Below are 25,918 nucleotides of genomic sequence, written 5' to 3' on the forward strand. Positions count from 1 at the left end.
ACACTTTTCTCCTACCCCATCAAAACACACACACACACACACACACACACACCCATCATATACGTCCTTTTCCTGGGGCTATCTATCGAGAATTAGTAGTGAGCCATACCTGAATTCACACATTGTCCTTAATGCCTTTGCATTTGGTATCAACTCTGTCTAGAGTTGGCTCTTTGCTTGGCCTTACCGATTCCTTCTCATACTTGAGGTGTGAACTGCAAATGTTCTCCTTGAGAAGACTTCTTCAATCAGTTTTCCTCTCTTCTGCCTTTCTGCTGAAGATGCTTCTCCCTGCTCTTGTAGAACCTTCTAGAATAGTGTATATTTGAACTGTAATAGTCTGTTTGCTTCTCTTGATCTTCTCCACTGAATCGCAAGTTCCTTGGTGGCTGAGACTCTTTATTTTTTGAACATCTCCATTAAGTGCAAATAAAATGCTCCCCGGACACTTGTCCACATTGAAATGAGTGAGAAAATATCAAACAGAAACCAGTGAGAACACTTTTAGGGGCATGGGCCTGTTGGGTGAGTTAATACATCCTAGGTAGATTTTGACTGAGTCATCTAATTATGCATCAATGTCAATGAATGACATTGCCTAAAATGACTTGGTTTCCCTTGGAGAGCAAGGTTTTGCTCTATTAATATCTGTCAGGGTCAATCATTTGGGTCGGTACGGATTGACCTTATATTAAGTTTTGTAGAGAGACAGAGTTCTGGTTTTCGGATTCTCATAAGCAAACCTCTGCACAGATATATTTTTGACTGTGGCATTTCTATGTTTTCATTTATACAGCACCCGATAAATTTCCTTAGCATTCAGCATAAAACTCCAGATGTTTTCCTTCAAATTTACTTTTTCTCCAGACTACCCTGTCTGTAATAACATCCTCCTTTTCCTTCCCAGAAGCTTGAAACCTTGAAATAATCTCTGACATTTTAATCTCCTTCTCTTCTTACTTTCTGGTCAATGATCAACTCCCCTGGGTCCTATCCCTGAGACATGTCCACTCTGCTCTTTTCTTTCCCTTCTCTTTGCCACTTTCTCAGTTGAAGCCTTAATTATATCTGCTACTTATTTGAGAACTTTATAACTCATCTTCTTGCCTCCTTTCTCCTCTCCAATGCACTATTCATGGATGACAGGAATCTTCACAAATTACACAGCAGCTCTGCATTTCGTTCTTTTCCCCAGAGAGCTGAGCCCAACCCAAGGCTGTAACACACTTTGGTGAACTGATTAAACTGCCTTCAGTGGCTCCTTGTGGTCTATGCAATCATGCCAGAATTTCCTAGCAAGACATTCATGACCCCACAGAGTGAAGTCCTAGCCTCTTCTTCCAGCTTCTCTGCAACTTTCTCCAGCATTCCCCCAACTCACCAGCTTCTCCTCAACTCTACCATTTCCAGCCCTGCAGTGCCCTCCTCCAGCTGTCTCTACTTGTCAAAATGACAACTACCCTTTGAGGTTCTACTTAAATGTCACCTCTTCCATGCTTCTACTTGATTAGATATATCTTCCCTCTCTGTGATACTCTGGTGGAATTTAATTTACCATTTACTTCTCCCCTGGATCCCACTACATTTTATTTTTCTTTTTTTCTTTCTTTTTGTTTTTTTTTTTTAGATGGAGTCTTGCTTTGTTGCCAAGCTGGAGTGCTGTGGCGTGATCTCGGCTCACTGCAACCTCCTACTCCCTGGTTCAAGTAATTCTCCTGCCTCAGCCTCCCAAGTAGCTGGGATTACAGACACACAGCACCACGCCTAGCTAATTTTTGTACTTATAGTAGAGACAGAGTTTCACAAAGTTGGCCAGGATGGTCTCGATCTCCTGACCTCATGATCCACCTGCTTCAACCTCCCGAAGTGTGCGGATTACAGGCGTGAGCCACTGTGCCTAGCCAATCCCACTACATTTTTTTCTTGACTCATGAGTATTGCTTTTGACTACCTGCCTGGGTTTTCCTTTCCATGCTGTGGGGTTATCCTTAATGGCAGGAAGAAACATTGTACTTCGCTTGGCTTCAACCAGGGCATCTTACGACTTGTCTCTCTTTTTATTAATAAAGCTTCACTATCTTTATTAATAAACATAATGGGTATTGAGGGTTAGTGGACCTAACATGGGGATCGCAACGTTGAATAAAACACAGTCCTTTCTACAAAGAATGACTCAGACTGGGAACTAAGGCAACCTCAGGAAGTGTTCTTGGATTTGTAAAAATAAAAACCCTCTGAGACCCCAGGCAAGTCATTTGACTTCTGTTAGATGACTCATCCGTCAAATATCCTTTCTTCAAGGGCTTTCCTAAGAAAAAATAAAATTTTATTTTTTTATTTAAAGATCTGTTAAGATCTTTAAATTTTACAGGAAAAGCCATTGCATAAATAACCCACATGTATTTGGGCTTAGAATTTTGAACCAGGAAAAACCCCAGGGCCTGATGGTCGAGGAGAATGTCTGACAATGAAGGCAAGTCTTTCAGGTAGCATCACTCTGGGAGTTATTTTCTTCCTGCCAAAAGCCCGGGTGGCTTATATAACTCCACCTCACCACAGCACAGAGATAAAAGCCAATCCTAGGCAACTGCAGCAGGTAATTTTGCAGAGTATGCTTTGCAAGAGAGTGTTGTACATTTCTTTTAGGAGCAAATTAGGACCAGTAATAACCCAACCAATAAATGAAGACAATAACTGAATTTGGAGCAATAGCTATTCAATTTTTGTAATAATATGAAAACAAGGTACACGTGGATCTGAAAGCATGATAGGTCCCAGACAAGGATGAACAAACTGGGGGAGGGTCTATATGCTACATCAGACTATAGGGTTTGATTTTTTTTTAATTCCTTATTGGAAAACATAGGCTTATCCTATACCTTATTTACTATTTGTTCAAATAAGTTCAGTGCATTTTAGTTCCCCTCATAAGCTTTGGTTCAGTCATTTCCAGATAACTCTCTTGGTTGTTTGTAAAGTACTGACTTAAAATAAATTTCCTTCAGGTGCTGAAGGGAATGGATCTTATACACCAACAAGTGCAGTCCAAAGAGGGAGAGATGAAGAAGAGGAATAATTAAAACTTACTGAACACTGGCAATTATTCAACTATTTTACTCTCATTTTATATAAGGGAAATGGGGGCTTAGAGATATTTAGTTACTTTCCTAAGTAAGCCATTGACTGGGAATTTAATCCTGATTAGTTTAATTCAAGAGCTCATGGTCTTTATATCCCATCCCCCTTCCTCCCAAGGTTCTGGGGTCCAAGGTAAGTGGACAATAAGTGGTGTCTAATTAAGGCCTGTGCATATCTTGCTGTAGCACATTCAGCAGCCAGGTAACTTCAGATCCAGCCACCCTTCCCTTCCCCACCCCAGCAAGGCCAGGATTGTGAGTCTGTTGGATGAGAGTCAGGAGAAACTGATCAGTGTCTGGTGGGGAAGTGGGGGCAGTATGGGAGTAGGCAGCCTGCATGGGCCAATGTGCCTGGAGTGACACAATTGTCACTGGGGACACTTCAATCTTCCTGACGCTGTCCCCATCAGCTTCATGTCTGATGTGGTTTGGCTCTATGTCCCCACCCAAATCTGATGTTGAATTGTAATCCCCACATATCATAGGAGGGACCTGGTGGCAGGTGATTGGATCGTGGGGGAAGATTTCTCCCTTGCTGTTCTCATGATAGTGAGTGTGTTCTCATGAGATCTGATGGTTTAAAAATGTTGGCACTTTTCCCTTCTTTCTCTCTCTGCTGCTCTGCCATGGTAAGACATGCTTGCTCCCCCTTTGCCTTCTGCCATGATTGTAAGTTTCCTGAGGCCTCCCAGCCATGCTTCCTGTTAAGCGCGCAGAACCGAGTCAATTAAACCTCTTTTCTTCATAAATTACCAAGTCTCAGGTAGTTCTTTACAGCAGCGTGAGAACGAACTAATACAGTGGCTTCATGGGGGGTGGAAGCCTGTTCTCCGCATGCTCACCATGGGAATATCTAAGTCTGATGCCTTGGAGCCCTCTGTCTTTAAGTGCTATTTAGATTGCTTGGATATTAGTAATTCCTATGATATCATGAAAACTCATTCAACAAATATTAGCTCTATGCCTAGTAAGTGTTAGGCACTAGGGATTCGAGATGAATAAGAACTAGTCTCTGGCCTCAAATAATTCCCTGTCTGGTGGGGGACAATGAATTAATTGTGGCAACAAAGCCATGTGAAGGAGTGCAGGGAGAGTACAGAGGCTGGTGTAGGTAACTGCGCCCAGGAAGGCTCCAGAGAAGTGAATTTGAGCTGCGTTGTGAAAGTTGAGCTTCCCAGGTGAGGAAGGGCAGGAGGGGTATTCAGACAGAAAGCCCAGGGCACATAGGGCGAATGCTAGTGGTGCAGGATGCTTCAGGAAATCTGGTAGCTGGATTATTTTTAAGGGCTTTATTTGACTTGTCCTGTAGACAGTGGGAGACTCTGACAGTTTTTGAGCAGCATAGAGATGCGATCAGATCTACATTTTAAAAATTGCCCATAAAATAGCGTGAAGACACAGTGAAGGAAAAACCGAGGGAAATGTGTTAGAAATATTGTCACAGCACAAAAAGGGATGGTGGTAACTCAGCTTGGGCTGTGGCAATGGGAAAGAAGAGGCAGGGATAGATTTGAGGGAAGTATTAATCATGTGCTTCTCAGAATATTGTGCACACATTACTCTGCTGTCTCACTTAGCAAGAATAGCAACTTCTAGGGCTCTCCAGGTTCATTGGAAAAACAGCTTGTCTATGAAAATATCAGTGAGTCTTGGCTGGGTTACCTTGGGGGAAAAACACAATTTCTCTGTGCCTTATCTATAAAATGGGCAACAGACCACATATCCAATAGATGTTACGAAGGTTAAATACAATAAATACAGCATACTGCACATAGAGCGTTCTCAACAAATGTTTGTTATTTTTACCTTCTCGTAATTTTCCTCACCTCAGAATAAAGTTAATATCGATATACTGCTTTGCTCTCATGAGATAATTGGGTTAATATTAAAATTTAAGATATAGTTAGTCATGTTTCCAGCAAATATTTTATTCCTGTGAGATGTAGATATGGATATGTATGTATTTATTTCACTCTATGTCAAGATGAAAATAAATACTATCCTTCAAAAGAAAGCTCGGGTAAGTGAAGTATGTTTATAAAGATTTATATATGGAGCTAAATTAATTCTTGAGAACTGAGGTATTTGTAGTCATTATTTTACTTCATTCTGAGAACAAGTACAAATGAGCATGTCAAAAATGATGACAGTTATTATGCTTTTAAAATTTGATTTCTTACATATTCTAATTATATTCTTTTAATTAGTAACCACTCTTTGTCCTTTCTCTTCCGCAAAGTGAGATTGAACTCAGTTCCTAATGCAAAGCAGTTTGTAATTTTTACGTAAGATGACATGTTATTAAGTAAAAAGAATGACAATTGTTTTTCCACTAAAGACTTAGTGATGACAAAAGAGAATTAAGCAAATCACTGAGGGAATAATTAATTTATTAAGTGTCTTGAAAAAGTCACTGTGTCATCACTATCAGATTCAAATTAAGAGGATGCCCAAGCTGCCTACATTTTGACTTTAGAAATATATCCAAGATTTTGACCAGGCAAAGAACAAAGATGGCACAATTCAAGAGGTTTTAAAAATAGTTGTGAAGCATATTCTTATTAGGAATATGCTTGAGAGCTGTTCAGTTATCGTAATGCTAGACAGCTGCATCTCACTGCCCTGTGGGCCTCGGACTGGCTTCACTACACGCTGCATGCACGAGATTTCACAGAACACTGACAGTCACTTGCATCACCAGAATTCTCTTGACCACAATACCTTGTCACCAGTTTCCCTGCTGCTAAATTTTATTTTACTATACTTCAGTATAATACCAGCATTGTATATCAGGTTGGTCAAATATTTACAGAAAAAAAGTGGGGAGGGGGTAGTAATGGAGTCTGGAGTAGTTACGGGTATCTAGTCTCCACCGTTCCATTTTATAGGCTATGCACGGCTCTGCTTGTACACTAGAATGATCCAAACATTTTTATTTTGGAGATATATGCTGAAGTATTTAGGGTAGAGTATCTTAGTATTTGCAATTTGTCTTCAAGTGGTTCAGCTAAAAAAATAATGGAGAGGCCGGGCAGGGTGGCTCACGCCTGTAATCCCAGCACTTTGGGAGGCCAAGGCGGGCGGATCACGAGGTCAGGAGATCGAGATCATCCTGGCTAACACGGTGAAACCCCGTCTCTACTAAAAATACAAAAAATTAGCCAGTTGTGGTGGCGGGTGCCTGTAGTCCCAGCTACTTGGGAGGCTGAGGCAGGAGAATGGTGTGAACCCAGGAGGCGGAGCTTGCAGTGAGCCGAGATCATGCCGCTGCACTCCAGCCTGGGCGACACAGCGAGACTCCATCTCAAAAAAAAAAAAAATTATGGAGAGAGACAGAGAGAGACTGATGGAGCAAATGTGGCCATGTGTAATTGGATAAAGGTATATGGATGTTCCTTGTATTATTCTTTCAATTTTTCTTTACATTGGAAAAATTTTAATATAAAAAATTAGGAAAACCTCCCCAAAACTTTTTTTCCTTTTCTTTTCCTTCCTTCCTTCCTTCCTTCCTTCCTTCCTTCCTTCCTTCCTTCCTTCCTTCCTTCTTTCCTTCTTTGACAGAGTCTCACTCTGTCACACAGGCTGGATTGCAATGGCATGAGCACGGCTCACTGCAGCCTCCAACTCCTAGGCTGAAGCGACACTCCTGCCTCAGCCTCCTCCTGAGTGGCTGGGACTACAGGCATATGCCATCACTCTTGGCTAATTATTTTATTTTTTGCAAAGATGGGAATCTCACTATATTGGCCAGGCTGGTCTCAAATTCCTGACCTCAAGCAATTCTCCTGCCTTGGCCTCCCAAAGTGCTGGGATTACAGGTGTGAGCCACTGCAAATAGCCCAAAAACTTTTTTAAAGGTACAATGATAAAAAACTTCTAAAAAAGATTTACCAATAGTTGGAGGACAATAGAATTTGTGACTGCAGTAGAGGTCCATAAATACAGCAAAGGTGACCTTGCTTTAAAAATTTTAAGAAACAAAACTTTCTTTTTATTCTGTTAACTATGGTTCCTATTGCCTTTTCCAGAATGCATATACTTAGAATCATACAGTCTGTAGCCTTCTCAGACTGACTTTTCTCATTTAGCTGTATGCATTTAAGTTTCCTCCATGTCTTTGTATGGCTTGATAGCTCATTTCTTTTTATCATGGAATAACATTTGATTGTATGGATGTACTGCAATTTGTTTATTCATCCACCTTGTGAGGGACATCTTTGATTCTTCCAGGGTCTCGGGATTATGAATAAACATTTGGGTATAAGTTTTTGTGTGGACATGTTTTCAGCACAATTGGGTAAATACCTAGGAGTGTGATGGCTGGACAGAATTGTGAGACTATGCTTAGCTTTGTGAGAAACTGCCAGACTGTCTTTCAAAGTGGTCGTACCATTTTGCATTCCCATCGGCAATGGATGGGCACTCCTGTTGTTTTGTATCCTTGCCAGTATTTGATATCCTTAGGTTTTTTGTTGTTGTTCCTGCTAGCTTTTTTATTTTAGCCATCCTAGTAGGTATGTCATAGTATTTCATTGTTGTTTTAATTTGCAATTCCTTAATGACATATGATATTGAGCATGTTTATTTGCCATCTGTGTATTGTCATCTCTACTTTAGGGAGGTGTCTGTTTAGATCTTTTGGCCACTTGAAAATTGGATTGTTTTTTAATTGACACCTGAGTGGCCTTTTTAAAAAAGTGGGTCTTATGAATAAACAGAGTGAGGGCTCAATCATGAATTCATTTATTCAGCAACTACATCAGGTACTGCCACTCTCATACCCAAGGTCTGCATTCCTTTTTTCCATTACTAACAGAACTCTAATATTCCTCCAGCCAATGCCCCAGCTTTAAATACTTAGCATTTCAGACTCCTTTGCAGCTAAAGGTGGTCATGTGACATGTGGCTGGCCAATAAAACACAAGCAGAAGGTGCTGGGTAAAGCTTCCCAGGAAGATACAGACCCAGCTGGGCATGCACCTCTTTGATCTTTTGCCCTTTACCCATCCCCTACCATTTTCCTGAATGCGATGCAGTGCTTAGAAGGGAAGCAGGCATCCTGTGAGGATGAAGACAGAGATCACATGACAAGGATAGCAGAGCCAATGGCTAGAAAGAGCCTGAGACACAATGACACCATAGAAGAGATATCACAGAAGCCCTGTGGCTGTCTCCAGGTTTCTGGTTTTGTGGTAAGAAGCACCCCTATTTAGTAGGCACTTTTAGTCAAGATTCTGTTACAGGTCACCAATTCACTCCCTGATGCAGCAACATTTTTCAAGCACTTATTAAGGATGAGGCACTTATTAGCAGTGGGCTCTAATCCTCTAACAAGACTGCTCTAAGCAATTTTTATTTAAAGGACTAGTTCACACAAGACCATATTTGAAATAACTTATTTGTATTATGAACCACAACACTAGGAATAGAATTATATTTACCACATGCTCAGCACTGTACTAGGCATTATAAAAGGAGGAAAGAGGACTATAAAATAAGGACCTTATCCTCATGGAACTGATGATCTAATCAGAGAGGTAAGACTGACCTATACGAAACAAACCTGAACACTTTGGGATGATGTGATTAAGGGCTAACAGTGAGTGCAAACTCAGTGTAGCAGCGGTTTATAAGGCTGGGGTCACCGAAGAGGGAAGCAGCCAGGGAAATATGATTAGCAACCTTGAAAACACTCTGGTTATCTATACCTTCATATTTTTGAGTTCTAAATTAATGACCTAAATATAGACATGGAAGCTATTCCCCTGGGTAAGTGAAGATGAAATGAAGGAAAGTCATTTTAATTTGAATGCCAATTTAGCTTTCAATTCAGCAGAAATTTATCACTCTAGTATCAATATTTAAAATACTGGGTCACTGTAATTATTCACCAAAATCCTGTTTACCTTGTTAATTACCAGCAATTTTTTAAAATGACGGCATGTTATGGAAACTGAATATACCTCATCTTTAAAAAGAGCTTTTAAAATCCCTCCTTTGGCAGTAATGCAGGTTAATAGATTAGACATTTTATGAAGAGGCTGCATGCTTTTTCTACTGCATTTCTGGTGTTGCAAACTTTGGTGAAATTATCAACTGCTATTCATTTTTTCCAGCTTTTAGCTGTCTCTAGCTAGATGTTGATCATTATTACACATCTGTAAAGAAAAGAGCAAACCAACTTGAATTAGTGTTTCTTGAACTATTTATTAGAATTTAAAATTTTTTCCTAAAAGTTTTTCAATTTAGTGATCCTATTGGTAAATAAAAAGAATAAAGGCATGCAAATTAAAATAAAGGTAACATTTCTATTAGATGTTTTTAAACCCCTTTCCTTTGTGACCTAGCTTTTCTATCTGGGCTTTTCTATCTTTTCTTCTCTTCCTTTCCTTTCTTCCTCTTTTCTTCTCTTCCTTTCCTTTCTTCCTCTTTTCTTTTTCTTAAGTTTGTTTATGCCTCAGTCATCTGGTCGCACGTGGCTATGTTCCACTGTGGCAGGGCTTATGCTGGCACTTTCAGGGATATCTTATTTTTAATAAGTATTGTGGATTTCCTCACATCTAGGGTGGAGAGGGATTGGTGATAGGGTGATAAAAACAGAAGAATCTGTGTAGAAGGAGATGGGAAGATTTTAAAGGCAGAATGCTAACGAATTTGAGCAGGGCATAAAACCAACCCATGACAGGGCTACAGTCCTCTCAGGGTTGCCTGAAGCCTCAGCCCTGCAGGACGTCTGACACCTTACAGGTAGAGGACCTCTGTGCAGGAGCCCTCAACACCCAGGGAGGATTAGGATATAAGCTCAAACTGAAAGGTACTGTAATGGGCACCTAGCAACCAAAGGTGATAAAGGGTCTCTTGGCCCGAAGTATCCCCACCTCTCCTCGCTGGAAAGGAGGCTGCCTAAGCCTCATCCCGAGCTGGGGGCGGAGGACCAAGGGTGAGAGCCACCGCCTCCGCAATCCCCCGCCCCTCGGCACCGACGCTCCGCGCGCTCGCCGGCTCCCTATTGGCCGAGGCACTCGCCAATCCTGGTGAAGAGGCCCCGTGAGTGGGCCCTGGTTGGTGGAGCCGGCACTGAGCCCCCCTCCTGCTCCGGCCGAGCCCCCCCGCCGGGAGGGGGCGTGGCCGCGGCCGTGGACGGGCCGGAGGCGGCGTCGCTCGCGCCGCTGCGTGCGGTGTGGTGCGAGGCGGGTGCGCCGGGCGGCCGCGGCGCTGTGGGACGATGGAGCTCCGAGCGCAGCCCCGGCGCCGGCGGCGGGACCGCGGACCGGTGAGTGAGGGCTGCGGTCGCCCCGGCTCTCCGCTGTAGGCTGCTCTGGCCCTCTCGGCTCCGGGCCGGGCGGCTGCCGGGGGAGGGGCGGCCCCACGGCCAACTGAAGTTGCTGCATCGCCGCGCGCTCCGGCCGGGCGGCGGGGCCCACTGCGGGCTTTGCGGCGCCGCCTCGCGCCTATCCCCGCAGCCCGGCCGCATCCTCGTGGCCGGCTCCCGCGCTGGCAGGGGCTTCTCGCCGTCACGGCGCGGCCAGGCGGCCCTTCTCTCCCGCGCCTCCGGGCCTCCGGCCCTTTGCCGTCCGGTGCGCGCTCCCTGCACTCGGGGCAGCCACCCGCCCTCCCCGCCGCAAGTGGCGCCCGGGCCTCAGCTCGCGCCCCACGCACGACGACCCGGGCCGCCCCGCGTTCGGGACCTTCACATCCATTCAGTGTCTGCGCGCCCTAGCTGGATCTGGTCCAGCTCCGCGTGCCCCCCGCCCCCATTCGGCCCTCCCCGCCCTGACCTGCGCCCTCTTGGTGCCCGCGTGCGTGTTGGTTGCGGGCGTCCTCTCCCTCGAGGCTGCGAGGCCGCGTGGCTCCCGGCCTCGGAGACCAGGCCGGACTCTTGGAGTGCAGGGGAGGAGGTGGGGCGGCCCGCGAGTGCGGGGGACCGCGCGCCCGGAGCCTCGGCGCCCGGGGGATCATCCCCGGGGGACTTTACCTGCGCGCCTGGGCTTTAGCGAGGGCAGAAGCTTCCTCTCAGTTTGTGGTGCTGATGGGCAATGGCGATTGCTTCTTGATTTAGCTCCTCTGCAAGGGAGAGTTCCTTGGTGGAGACGAGAGTTCTTAATTATTCAGAAACTATGTGATGGGCTTAGGGATGAATGGGAGCATCATAGGAATTCTTTCTCATTTTAAGGTTAATTTTTAAATTAGCGGTTTACTTCCAGCAACAGTCTCGAGTTTTCAAAAACTGAAAATTAAAAAGACTACTTTTCGCAGCTCTTCAAATTAAATGCATAGCAGAGCATGGTATTTTAAGATTCAGAATCCACTTTTTATAAGGGGGAGAGGATAGCTATTTGAAATATTTTGCATCTTAAAAATTAGGTTTATCTAAAGCTTAAAATGCGACTCTATCAAAACTAAGTTCAGAGTATTGTAATTGACTAATCTTTCTATTGCCTCTAGGGCAAATTCTATTGCTTCTTTTTATATGTGCTTTACCCAACTCTCCTTTTCTAGCATTAAACAATGCAGTGGTTCTTTAAAGCTAGTTCTTTTATCTGCTTGAGAGGTTAAACAAACGAAAGCTGGGTTTGACCTTTCCCAAAGGCATTCTCATTGTGTCCTCTCCGGCTCCCTTCTCCCAGGGTTCTAATGACTTCAGTGTAGTACTCATTTTTCTTCATCTTGAAAGATTTTCTTAGTTGTTATTCACAAAAGCTGTGTCTTTTCACATGTTTAAAGATTGGAAAGTTTGGTCAACTATTATATTTACCTTCCAGCCTGTGCTTATTCTGGAACTATCTACACATAGAAATTGTTCTTGCATTTCCGGTTGGCTGACATGAAGTTGCTTAATAGCATTTGTTTTTTAAAAATCTGTTTGCTTTAAAATTTACAACCTAATATTCAATGATGTGCTTCACTCTCTTCAACAATTACAAAAACAAAGGTGGAACACACTTTGCTAAGTGGTCATGCCAACATTGTAGCCTCCTATCTCTTGTCAGTGTGTCTTTGTAGTCACGCGTTACAGTTCCCATAGAAACCTGTGTATGGCAGGTAACCTTTGGTTATTGGGATGTTTTGATTAAAACAATTGCGTTGTAATGCAAGTATTAAATGAACTGTCCCTACTCATGGGCTAGTACTAGTGATCGTCTTTGGAATTCCAAGGACTTTCTTTGAAGAGTACTCCCAGATTGTTTTTCATTTTGGGTGGCTCTCCATTGCTGTAGACCTTGAATCTCTTTTTCTTTTCTTTTTTTTTTTTTTTTGAGACGGAGTCTGGCTCTTGTCTCCCATTCTGGAGTGCAGTGGTGTGATCTTGGCTCACTGCAACCTCCACCTCCCGGGTTCAAGCGATTCTCCTGCCTCAGACTCCCGAGTAGCTGGGATTACAGGCGCCCACCACCATGCCCAGCTAATTTTTGTACTTTTAGTGGAGATGGAGTTTTTGCCATGTTGGCCAAGTTGGTCTCGAACTCCTGACCTCAGGTGATCCGCCCACCTCGGCCTCCCAAAATGCTGGGATTACAGGCGTGAGCCACTGCTCCCGGCCGAATCTCTCAACTTCTCTTCTCAGTCCGTTTTAAGGGCCCTGTTTCTTTCAAGTCAGGCTTTTTTTGGCTTTGCTCTTGGGCATGTGGAACTAAATGCTTCTGACAGCCCCACACATTCTTCTTCAGGGCTGGGTCTTTACCTGTGACTTGACTTTATGCTGGTAATACAGAAATATTTTATGCCAGTAATACATAAATGATGTACATTATAAAATAAATACCAACATAGAGATTTATAGAGGTAAAAAGTCTTGTTTTCTTTTTCCCTTCTTATTGTTGTCCTATTCCTATTTCTTTCTTCAGAGGTAACCATAATATAGGGTGTATCCTGGATTTTTTCCATTTAACACTGTAGATGAAATATATAACCCTGTATATTAAAAAAACCATTTCATGAATGCCTACTAAGTACCAGGCACTATTTTATTCACTAGGGTTGCAAAAAGAAGAGACAGACGCTTTCAAGATGTTCATAGTCTACCAGGACAAGCAATTACAGTGCAGTGTGATAAGTACCATGATAGAGTCAGTAATCAGTGAGGGATGCAGGAGCCTCATGCATGACCTAATCCATTCATTCACTTGCTTTATTCATTCAGTACACTTAAGAGTTTTAATATGTGCTGGGGATGCAGAGATAAACAAGACAGATACCTGTGTCAGCCCCCGATGAGCTTGCTGTGCAGTTCAGTCTTAAAGAGTTTTAACCATTGGTTACAATGTATTGTATGATATGGGATCTGAAAGGGGCCAGCAACAAGAGCTCAGAGGAGGACCATAAACCCAAGCTTAGGGACATTCAGAGAAACAGGAAAGCCTCCCAGAGGAAGCACCATGAGAAGGAACTGGTCGAAGTCTGGGTTGAGGAGAGAGTGTACAGAGAGATAGTCAGGGAGGTGATGCATTGGAGCAACCACAAACACCAGGAGTTCAGTCCAGTGGGGGTGGTTGCGGGCAAGGGCAGGGAAGTGGCAAGAAGTGAGGGAGGAAAAGTAATGAGGGACTGTGCCATATGGGGTCTTGTGATTACTGTTGTGTGGAGTTCGGAGTCCTCTGTGGGCAACAGGAAATGGTTGAAGAATTGTAAGCAAAAGAGGGACATGGTCAAATTTGCCCTTTGGAGAATGGATTAGAAGAGGGAAGGCTGGAAGCAGGGAAATCTGAGGAGGTAGAATTGCTGGGATTTGGTCATTGGCCGGGTGTGTGTGTATGTGGCGGGAGAGTTGGGGCAGGGAGGGGTTCAGGGCAGTGCCCAGCTCTGGCTGGTTGGTTGGGTGATGGCACTGTCCTCGAGGGGGGACAGAGCAGCATCCATTTTGGGGGAAAGATTATGGGTCACACTTGGCTGGGTTAACTTTCAGGTGCTGAGGGGACAGCGTGTTCAGTTGGCTGCACTAGGGATCCAGATAGTCAGGAGTTGTCTGGATTAGAGAGACGCATCTGAGAGTTATTAGCTGTCCCAAACTGTCTCAAACAGTTTGAGAGTTTCCCAAACTATCAGCTAAGGTGCCACAGCAAACAGGGAGACTGGGGGATGTTTCACATTGTTGAGGAAAACACAGTCATAGTTCCGTCTCTTCAAGCCTGTGGAAACTACTAACTCAAGATAGTTAAAAATGTCTAGACTAGATTGCACTCCATTCCATTCGATGACCTCATGTTTGTAAAGAAGGATTTTTGGTGGTTGCTGTACCATGTCAAAATCAGTGTAGAAAAGGAAATGAGGGAGGCCATTGTCCAGTCTGACTCCAAGGTTTGAGAGAAATTGTGCAGTGCTCGACAGGTGTACACATACTGTATTAGTAAATACTTGTGGTTATCTAAGAATGAAATAAAAATGCCATTTTTTCTCTCTATTAAAGTGTACTTTTTTCAAGTTGGTACCAAGTTGTTAGGACATAAGTACTTACGTTGTTAACATTTTCTTTACTCAATAAGCATTTGTTTTGGCCTGAGACTCCAAGGGTGCGGTGAACAGAGAAAGTTTTGGAACTCTTGCCTTTGCCTGTGCAGTATTTATTAATGGAAGCTGTTGGAGTAGATGAGGTCATTTGAGGAGTGTGTATTGAGTAAGAAAAGGAGTGGTGTGGAGTGAGATCTGAGGCACTCTTGTGTTTGAAAGAGAGGCAGATAATAGGCTCCCACACTGGGACTAAGAAGGATGGGGGTCATGGTGTCTGAGGAAACCTCAGCAGGCAGGGCGTGCTCAGCTGCTGGGAGCTGTTAGTAATACAGGGGACACTAGAGGCAACAGTGACATGACAGGGATGGGAGGGGGAGGCCAGTTTGTATCAGGATTTAATAGTGAGTGAGAGTGAGGGAGTGGAGCCCAGCATGTACAGACAGCAATGCTTAAGAAATTTGATGCTGGTGGTTAGGGGTGGTTATAGGGAGGGCAGGTAAAGGGGGAACCCTTTGGGTTTTGTTTTTTAAATGGGGGGATTTGAGCATGTTTAAATGCTAGTAAAGAACCGAGAGAGAGTAGTTTCAGAGTTTCCATTGGAGTTAGCCCACTAGATAGCAGTTTCAGAGTTTCCATTGGAGTTAGCCTGAGGACATGATGAATGATCTTGATGAGGAGTCTCTGGAACCTCATTGCTGTGGATTGCAGAGTGAAGGGTGTTGAGGGAGGGAAGCTGGTTCTTTCCCAAACTTGATTATGAAGAGGAGAGAATGACATTAACTGGAGAGGGGCATCTGGTGTAGGCTGATTTCCTCCCCTCCCCTCCCCTCCTCTCCCCTCCCTTCCCTTCTTCCCTTCCCCTTCCCCTTTGCCTCCCTCCCTCCCTTTTCTTTTTTCTTTTCTTTGTAGCAGTGACTTTCTCTTTTTTTTTTGCTGTTGTCTTAAGAGCACCTTTTGTCTTCCTTTCTCAAGACATGCTTTTCTGAGGACTCGTTGTTCCTTTGCAGTGTGGTTGCTTCCCACCCTGGACTTTTCCTAGGTGCCAGTGTGTCTCCAGGTCATGATGTCTTTGTGGCTGACTGTCCTCCTTTGCTGTCCTGTTCTGACAGAATACTCTCTCCTGCCAGTGTATTTTCTGCTACTTACCCCAGCGCCAGTTTTGTGTCAGATCCTATCCGCCTATCTTCATAGATGTTTTTATTTTTATTTTTTGTAGAGACGGTGTTTTACTATGTTGCCCAAGCTGGTCCTGAACTCCTGGGCTCAAGCAGTCCTCCCACCTTGGCCTCCCAAAGTGTTGCACTGCCCCCGACTTCATAGATGTTTATAGATTATAATAATTTTTCCACACTAATGCCTGGTATGGTGGCTCACACCTGTAATCCCAGCACTTTGGGAGGCTGATCACCTGAGGTCAGGAGTTCGAGAACAGCATGGCCAACATGGCAAAACCCTGTCTCTACTAAAAATACAAAAATTAGCCAGTTGTAGTGGCACACACCTGTAATCCCAGCTTCTAGGGAGGGTGAGGCAGGAGAATTGCTTGAACCCAGGAGGCAGAGGTTGCAGTGAGTTGAGATCGTGCCACTGTACTCCAGCCTGGGCGACAGAGTGAGACTCCATCTCAAAAAAAAAAAAAAAAAAAGAATAGTTTTTCCATACTTAGATTTCAGCCTTAATCTTTGGAGCCAAAGATGCTTCTGTTTCTTCTCTCTGCCTGCATATGTGCCTCTTCCTCTGGGAAATTAGCTCTTCTGACTTTTTTTTTTTTCTTTTTAAAATTTTAAAACATTTTAAACATCACAGACATTCTAGGGTATTTCTCATCTTTTAGGTCTCCTGGGGCTTCTAGGCCTTGGTTCTGAGCTCAGCATCTGGGATGATTTCTCAACTTTGTACTTTCTGAAATTTCCCTGGGACCTCTTCTCAGGGTGCCCTCTGACCTTGGAGCAGTGGTCTTGAAATTGATCTACAGATACCTTCTGTTGTGTTAGATGTTCTTGAACCTTTTTGGTATTTTACTTTTTTCTTTCTTTTAGTTTTTGCTTAAATACTTAAGTCAGCCCACACATGTTTGTATGCCAACTATGTCTGAGGGCACTGTTCTAGTTAGCAGTGATAAGAATGTTTAACATAACCAAGCTGCTGCCCTCAGAAAGCTTATATTCAAGTGAGGTAAAACAGGATAGATTATCTTGCTGACTAGTTCACAAACTCCTTGTTGGCAGGAACCACATAGGGTGGTGCCTTGTATATAATCTGTGCATAGTGTGTGTGTGTTCCAGCTTGTCAGATAACCTCTTGAACGTCGTCGTCACATAGAGACCTTCATTTAGGTCTTGCACTTATTTCACTGTGGTAACACTTGGTGCCTTCTCCCACTGGCTGTCCTCTCACAGCCTTTGTGGTCTTTGATCTTGGAATACTTGTTTTCTAGCAGTTGAAAGCTGAATTGGATTTTTAAAAGTTCCTCTAGTGCATGCTGAAGATTTTATTAGCATGCTGCGGCAGTTCCATTTTAGTTCATCTCATAGCATCCTCTCATTGAGAGCTGTTATCCATTTTGTGCTCTCGAAAAGCTCCGTGAAATTATATTGCAATACCAAAGTATAGGTGTGATTGACTGTGAACTGGAATCAGTGTGGCCATTATTTTATCAGCTAAATGGATGAAGTGGTTCATTCTTGGCACGTAGTAGATACTCAACAAATATTTTTACATTGAGTGAAAATGTTACGTGTTTTGATTCATGATTATATAATAAGTAGGACTTGATCACTACTGGGTAATTTATACAGTATGGTCTGAGCCATGTTGCTCTGCTACCATCACTTATTTTCTAACTTCTCAAAATGTGTACATGACAAGGTTGTGTTTTTCTTTTTTTTTTTTGTTTTTTGCCTATTTTGTTACATAGTCCTGTGTTAGGATATTACCTAGGCAGGTTTCAGCTCTGAATTGGCTTTGCAGCTCTTTGCTGGGGCAGAGTCTATTCTAATGTTAGAATTAATGTTTGGCAGAAACAGGGTCTCACTCTGTTGCCCAGACTGTAGGCCGTGGTGCTATCTCGGCTTGAAACTGGGAGGTGGAGGCTGCAGTGAGGTGAGATCACACCACTGTACTCCAGCCTGGGCAAAAGAGTGAGACTCTGTCTCAGAAAGAAAAAAAAAAAAAGAATTAATGTTTATAGAAGGGCTCATGAATTTCACTTGCTTCCTGTGGTACACAGGAGAAACTCTAGTACAAGTTGAGGGGTGCCATTAACCAGAAAGATGATAGAGAGGGGGCAACTTATGAGTATGTTTATATTGTTCTGAGAGAGGTTGTGGCTGTTGGACAGCTTAGAATGAGAAGGAAGAGACTGACTTTACATGTCTTCAAAAGTAAGATCTTAACTTTGGCAGAAATACTGTAATTTTCCAATATAGAACACGTCTGTTTTCAGTATAAATGTAAAAACACATTAAAAAAAAAAACCATCCCTGTAGAATTTAAAACATATCTCCATTCTTGGTTTTCTGTAGTATTTGTCATATATCTTTTAGAGTTAATCATCCTGGCTTTTGATCAGAAACCCAGAAATACACAGAAACCCCCTAATTCCCCAGACACCTGTCTTGAGATTTTAATTATATACTGCAAACAGCATTTGTTTCCCAAGGCTTCCCTAGAATGTGACTTGTTCTTTGAGATATCCCAGGGAGGAAGATTATTAAAAGGTTACTCCTTTTCAAAAGTTGGCATTGCAATTTAGAATGGTTACAAAGTTTATCAATGAAAATGAACTTGATGCTTGAGCTGTAATTGAAATCTTTATAGCTTCTCTGCTGTTTGTCCATTGCGTTACAGAGCATTCATTGAAAACTTCTTCCATTTCCGACATGTCCAGTTCCCACCCCTCAAAAAAAAAAAATTATGAAAACTACAAAACTTCAGAACATCATTTGAAATAATTGTGTAGGGATTAGGCACCGAAGAGTTTAGAACAGCTGCTTTACATTAAGCTATAATTATGGTTACTTTTTCTTGCCACACAGGAGTTTAGAAATTTGTAGTTTTATTTCTTAGGCTATTTTGTTTCTGATGATTGTCAAATTTCATTTGAGACAATATTGCCCTGCATTTTAATATTTACTTAGCATTTTTTCTCTTTTTGAACAGTTACATAACTTAGATGAACTGTGTGTAAATGAAAGTTACAAATAGAGTTTTAAGTGGAATATGTACTTTATTCAGATTTTTATTATTTGAGATGATGATTTATTGAATATAAGCAATGGAGACTTTTCTCTCATCTGTCATTAAATGAATATCTGGATTAGCTTATAGGAAATGCTCATAGTAATAAAGCTAAATATAAAGAATGAGAATCAAGAATATATAAGGACCAGAAATGAATACATCAAAACCTATACTTTCAATAAAGTTCTAGTCTCCGTGGTCAGTGTTTTAGACATAAGGACTGCTTTAATAACTGCAAGATTTCGGTGACTCAGAGCAAGAAGCATCTGTTTCTCACCCACGTGGAAGCTTATGTTGGGGTCGTCATGGGTTAGGTGTCCACATGGCTGTTCAGGTAGTCAGCCTTTTTCCACCTTGTGACTTAGCTTCCTATAGGAACTGGGAACCTGCTTAGTTCAGGCAGTGGGTGGAGAATGAGGACAGTCCTGTGGGAGGTTTTTATAGACCAGCACACATTGCTTCTCATCCTACTAGCCATACTCAGACATGGCCTATCTTAGCTTACTTTAGGCTGGACACATGGCAGAGCTATACGCCCCAGGAGAAGAGAGGTCATGGGGTTTGGTAACATAATTAGTCTCTGCCCCAGTCTGACTGGAACTCGGGTGAGCATCCTGGTGGCCACAGTGAAAGGAAATCATCCTCAGCTCTATGCTGTCATTTTCACCATGCATAAAGAACATACCAGTTTCTTTTCCTTAATATGTTTCTTTTCCTTAATTGGTTACATTGAAAGGTGTAGTAGGTGATGTGCTCAGTGGCATTCCTGTGGTACATTGAACAGTGGTTCTTGTTTGGCTGTTTGTCATGTCCTTAAATAAAGTGAAAGTACAACAATCAAAAACAATTCTGTGGAGGATCAAACTGACATGGTTTATTATGTATTTTCTAGTTGTGAGAATAAGCACACTTCATATCCTTCAAACAGTCATTCAGGAATATAAGTGATCTCAGGTGGATTTTTTGGTGAAAGATGTATAGAAGATAGTTTGAAGTTACTGTTACAGAAGCGCTTGGAGTGCCACTATTTTGTCAATTAAAGGTAGCTTTAGAGACCAAGAGAGAGATGTTTGGTTAGTTCAAAATCAATATCCTGCATGGCAAGCTTGTTCTAGATCAGGGGTTGGTAAACTACAGGCTGTGGGCCACATCTGGCTCTTTGCCTGATTTTGCAAGGAAAATTGTATTGGAATACAGATGTATTTGTTCTTTTGTCTGGGGCTGCTTTAGTGCTGCAAGGCAGAGCTGATAGGGGTAAGTGGTGGCAAAAGAGGCTCACTTACACAGTACGACATATTTGCTACCTGGCTCTTTACACTAAAAATTCCTGACCCTTGTTTTAGACAACATATTTTCTCCCTTTTCTGATGGGACTCACATTGTAGTAGGTGAGAAAGCTAATAAACAACATGTTAAAAAATATATATATATCTCCCCTCACTTGCTTTGCTTTCTTTACTATGCTTTCCTTAGTATACAGCCTAGTGTGTATATGTGTGTGTGTATATATATATGTATATGTATGTGTATATATACATATGTCTGTGTGTGTATGTATATATATATAAAGAAAGCGAAGCACGTGAAGAGAGACAGTATCAGAGACTGCCATTTTTGATAAGGTGGTCAGGGAAGCCTATGTGAGATGACATTTGAACAGAGATACAAACGAAAGTGAAGGAGTGAACCAGCCAGGCAAATATTTTGGGAACGAACCTTATTTGGGGAGAAACAGCAAGTGCCCCTTTGAGATACCCGAGTAGCAGCAGGGAGGGCAGTATGAATAGGGGGTTGGGTAGGGGGATGCATAGTGACAGAGGTATTAAAGGGCCAGATTGTGTAGGGCCGTGTAGACTGTGGTGCACTTTGGATTTTATTCTGAGTGAGATGAAAAACCATTGCAAAGTTTTGAGCAGGGACATGATACCATGAGTTAGATTGTAAGAGGATCACTAGGACTCCTGTGTAGAGGATAGATAGGGACAAAGGTAGAAGGTGGGTGTCTGTGTGCTAGGTAGGCATTGCAAAGTGCTGTGGCTGTTGGATGAATCAGTGGTTCCTGCCTTGAGGAGGTGTTAGTAGAATAGCAGAATAAAGAGATCACTGTAATGCACTGCTGCTGACAGAGAAGCAAAGGTGCCCTGGGATGGGATAGGAGGGGTACCTGATCCAAACCAAAGGTGACACCTTGACCTGAGAACTTGGAGGGTGCTGATCAAGACTGTGATTGTGTATCAGAGCTCTGAGATTCTTGGAAGGACTACTTGCATGCAGGAATTTTCCCCACCGGTTAACCACGTGAGCAAGTGCTCATCCAGAGATGAGTGGTTGGTGGCTTTTAGGTCACATGCCAACAATTGCAGTCTGGAGCATTGTGTTAGAGTGATGTTAAGGTGGTATCTCAGCTCAGCAGGATACAATACCACAGGAACTGAAGGGTGAAATATTTGCCATCTTTGCCAGAGAGCAGAACCAAAGTAATTTTGGTTTGGGAAAGTTAGTACCATAGGACTGTAGAAAAGTCTCAGTAATTTGTCTGTGGAATGTATTGTAGAGTATTGCTACTTTCCCTGTATGCCTGGCAGTATGAATTAGTTGCACAATGTACATTTCAGTAACTAAGTCTGCTGTCTGGAGTTATTGGATATGACCCAATTAAAGTTTGGAGGATGTCTGTAACAATGATTTTATTTTGGGGACAGGTGATAGTAAGGTATTTTGGATAATTAGTTGAAAAAATTGCTGCCGTTTTAAATTAGTGTGGAAGAGGACATTCACCTTTCTGTTTTCTATAATGGGGTGTCTAGATCGTCTAGAGAGAATTTTAGTTATTATAATATTGGTTTAAAAAGAAGTAGGGAGAGAAAATAAAATCACAATCATAGAGGGAAGTTTTTTTTTTGTACTTTCTCTGCAAGTGATAGAACAAAGGATATAGATGATTTGAACAAAACAATTAATAAAATTGCCTCAGTGTGTCTAGTTGTTGTACCTAATGGCAGAATGCACATTCTTTATAAGTAGACTGGACAGTATCTATCAGCTTGTTGGGAAAAGCAAGTTTGAGTATATTTTAGAAGATTGAATTCAAACAGAGTGTTCTATAAATTAAACTAAAATCAATAGCAAAAGGTAGCTAGAAAACCTTTTCTAAGTGTCCCATGATCAAAGAAGATATTACAGTGAGAATTAGAAAATTTTACAAAATATGTTGATTAGAATTAATATGAAAATACTGTATATAAAAATTTGTGAGGTGCAGCTAAAGTCATACTCAGAGGAAAGATTATAGCCTTACATTTAGATTTATGATACACTACAAGTTTATTCTGATATATATAACACACATGCATATGTGTTAGGAAAGAAGAAAGCCTGAAAAATATTCAATGATGTGAACATCAATTTTAAGAAGTTAGAAAGGAACGGCATACCAAACCCAGAGGAAGTGGATAGACATTAAACGAGGAGAAATTGATAGAATAGAAAATAAATATACAGTAGAGAACATCTGCAGTTATTGAAAAGATTGATGATATCAATCAATTTGGTGGGATTAATAAATTCAAATAAAAGATGGAAGGCACGAATTACCAATGTCAGCCATGTAAAAGAGAACATCCTGAAATATCCTACAGGCAGTAAAGATTTTTAACAAGATATTCATTTATGCTAATACATTTTAACTTTAGGTTAAATGGACAAGTTTTTCCTTAAATGTGGTTTTGTTATTCATTTAAATTATACCTTGATCGGCCGGGCATGGTAGCTCATGCCTTTAATCCCAGCACTTTGAGAGGCCAAGGCGGGAGGATCACTTGAGGTCAGGAGTTTGACACCAGCCTGGCCAACGTGGTGAAACCCCATCTCTACTAAAATTACAAAAACATTAGCTGGGTGTGGTGGCGGGTGCCTGTAATTCCAGCTACGTGGGAGGCTGAGGCAGGAGAATTGCTTGAACCTGGGAGGTGGAGGTTGCAGTGAGCCGAGATCATGCGACTGCACTGCAGCCTGGGCGACAAGAACACAACTGCATCTTAAAAAAACAAAAAATTACACCTTGATCATTTGTTTTAGGGTCCTTGTTGATTTGATTTTTTTTTAACATAATCTAATACAAAACTACAAAAACCGTAGTTTCAGAGAAGTGTCACTCCCTCTCATATCCCTTTGACTGTGTCCTTTCTCCCTTTTGTAAATAACCAGCCTCACTTTTCTAGTTTCTTTTAAGACAGTACATGTATGTTTTCTTATATATCTTTTTTTCAAGAACAGAAGGTGGCATACTATTTAAATTCTGTTGCACTTTGCTTTTTTTCACTTAAAATATACTCTAGAAATTAATGACTCTTTATCAGATTCCAGAGCTCTTCCTCATAATGTTATAGCTGTATAGTGCTGTTCACATAGTGTGAATATGATGCAGTTTGGTCACCAGTCTTCTGCTTTTTTTCACTTAAAATATACTCTAGAAATTAATTACTCTTTATCAGATTCCAGAGCTCTTCCTCATAATGTTATAGCTGTATAGTGCTGTTCACATAGTGTGAATATGATGCAGTTTGGTCACCAGTCTACCTAAATGTTTGGACATTTAGGTAGCTTCCAATATTTTGCAATTACAGTACAAATAATGTGGCTATGAATAACCCTGTGTATGTATTTTTATATTGCAGGAGGTTTAATTTGGGAATAAAGTCCTCAAATTTGGATTTCTGGGTTGAAGGATAAATGTATATTTAATCTTGTTAGACACTGCTGAATTCCCCTTCATAGAGATTGTATCATTTTGCATTACTCTGAGCAGTGTGTGAGTGCCCGTTTCTTTATAGCTTGCTAGTTAGAGGATATAGTGAAGCTTTCAAATTTTTACCAATCTAATGGGTAAAAAATCTTTGTGTAGTTTAATTATATTTATTTCCTTTATTATGACTAAAGTTGAGCATCCTTTATGTTCAAGGGAAATTTTTATATTATTTTGAGAATTGTCTATTGCCCTTTTTTTCTATAGAATTTTTACACCTTTTCTGTTCATTTTTTAAGTTTTTTTTTGCCTTAGGAATAATATTCCTTTGATATATGTTATAATATTTCTCCTAGTTTTGACTTTTCTGATTTTTTTTCCCCATGAAAATATCTTCATGTAGTCAGATTTATCAAGCTTTTCTTTAATTAAATTGGGCATGGGTTTTGAGTCAAGGTCAGATTATTTGTAGAGGGATTCACCAATATTTTATTCTAGTACTTGAGTAGTTTTCATTTTTTACATTTAGATTTATGATACACTACAAGTTTATTCTGATATATATGGTGTGAGGAATAGATCTGATTTTGTCTTCTTCCGAATAGTGATTGAGTTGTACCAACACCATTTATAAAGTTCATCTTTACCCAGTTATTAGTGATGCCACCATTGCTGTATATTAGATTTCTGTATGTAGCTGGGTCTATTTTTGGGCGTTCCATTCCATTCTGTTGGTCTGTCTGTTCATATGCTATTCACACAATTTTAATCATGAGGCTTTGTTTTAATATTTGGAAAGGGCATTTCTCCCTCTTAGCTCCTCCCTTGCAACATTTACTGAGCTGTTCTTTTGTGTTTGCTTTTCCACATGAACTTCAGCATCAATTTGTTGAGCTCCATTAAAAAGCTGTGTAATTTTTATTGAATTGCTTTATATTTATAAATCAACTCTGACAACCTGATGAAGTTGTGATGTCTTAGCCAAGAACAGTCAAATGTTCAAGTCTACTTTCATGTGCCTTTCAGGTGTGTATAAATTTATAGATTTCTTTGTATAAGTTTTGAACATTTCTTATCGTTTATTCCTGAGTATTTTGTTGCTGTTATAAATGGGATTTTCTGTTCCATTTTGCATTCTAACTGGTTATTCTTTGTGTATGTGAAGACTAGTTTGTTTACTTTATATCTTGCTATCTTGCTGAATTCTTTAATTGTTTGAGTTAATTTTGTCATTGATTCCTGGAGTTTTTCAGGTTTACTAACGTCATCAACCAGTAGAGTTGTTTTTCTTTTTTTCCATTGTTTGTGCCTTTAATTGTTTTCTGTTGTCTAATTGCCTTGGTGAATACCTTCAGAAAAATGTTAAATAGTGGAAAAGGTAGTGGGCATTCGTATCTGGTTCCTGACCTTAATGGGAATGTGTGTAGAATTTGCCCTTTAGGATTTTGGCACTTGCACTCACTGTGTGTATGTGCGTGCATGCACATGCTCTTACCCTAATTCATTCTTGTTCTGTCTTAAGTTGTTTTAAGAAAGTATGCATCTACGCCTATTTATTCTATATATATATTAGGAATTAATTCTGAATTTTATCAAGGGCTTTTTCGGCCTCCTGTGGAGGCAATTATATGACTTTCTTGTTAAACTTATGAATATGGTGAATTATATTACTAGATTTCCTAATCGGAATCATTATTGCATTCCTAGTATAAACTCTTTTTTTGAGATGGAGTTTCGCTGTGTCACCCAGGCTGGAGTACAGTGGCACAATCTCGGCTGACTGCAACCTCGGCCTCCCAGTTTCAAGCGATTCTCCTGCCTCAGTCTCCTGAGTAGCTGAGACTATAGGCCCGTACCACCATGCTGGGCTAATTTTTGTATTTTTAGTAGAGATGGGGTTTCACCATGTTGGCCAGGCTGATCATGAACTCCTGACCTCAAGTGATCCGCCTGCCTCAGCCTCCCAAAGTGCTGGGATTACAGGCGTGAGCCACTGCGCCTGGCCTGGTATAAACTCTTAATGTGGTGTTGGAGTCTGTTAATATTTTATTTCAGAATTTGACATTAATATTCATATGTGTTATTGGTTTGTAATGTTCCTATTTTGTGTGATCACAGTCAGGTTCAGTTATTAATATTACACTTGATTTATAAAAAAGGATTTGGGAATTTTTTTTCATGTTTAAAAAAATAGATGTAATATTGGGATTATCTGGTTTGTATAGGTTTGATGGACTTGCCTCTTGATATCATCCGGGTTTTTTGGGGGAGGGTAGTTTGATAACTTTTTTTCAGTTCTTCTATGGAATTTAGTTGGCCTAAGCTTTCTATCTCTATGGGTGTCCATTTG

General features: G+C 41.4%; 1 protein-coding gene across 3 annotated transcripts in view; it reads left to right on the forward strand.

Annotated features, from left to right (window-relative positions):
- Positions 1–10,260: 10,260 nt before the first annotated feature.
- WASF3 (WASP family member 3) overlaps positions 10,261–25,918 on the forward strand; it is a 132,448-nt gene continuing 116,790 nt past the window's right edge. The window contains exon 1 of one of the 3 annotated variants that reach the window (XM_055244250.2): positions 10,261–10,410. The gene's annotated coding sequence lies outside the window, so the exon portion shown is untranslated. The remainder of the gene's footprint in view (positions 10,411–25,918) is intronic. The other 2 variants (XM_055244252.2, XM_063618858.1) reach the window with 2 other exon arrangements.

Source organism: Symphalangus syndactylus, chromosome 15, assembly GCF_028878055.3.
Source record: "Symphalangus syndactylus isolate Jambi chromosome 15, NHGRI_mSymSyn1-v2.1_pri, whole genome shotgun sequence".
NCBI lineage: Eukaryota > Metazoa > Chordata > Mammalia > Primates > Hylobatidae > Symphalangus > Symphalangus syndactylus.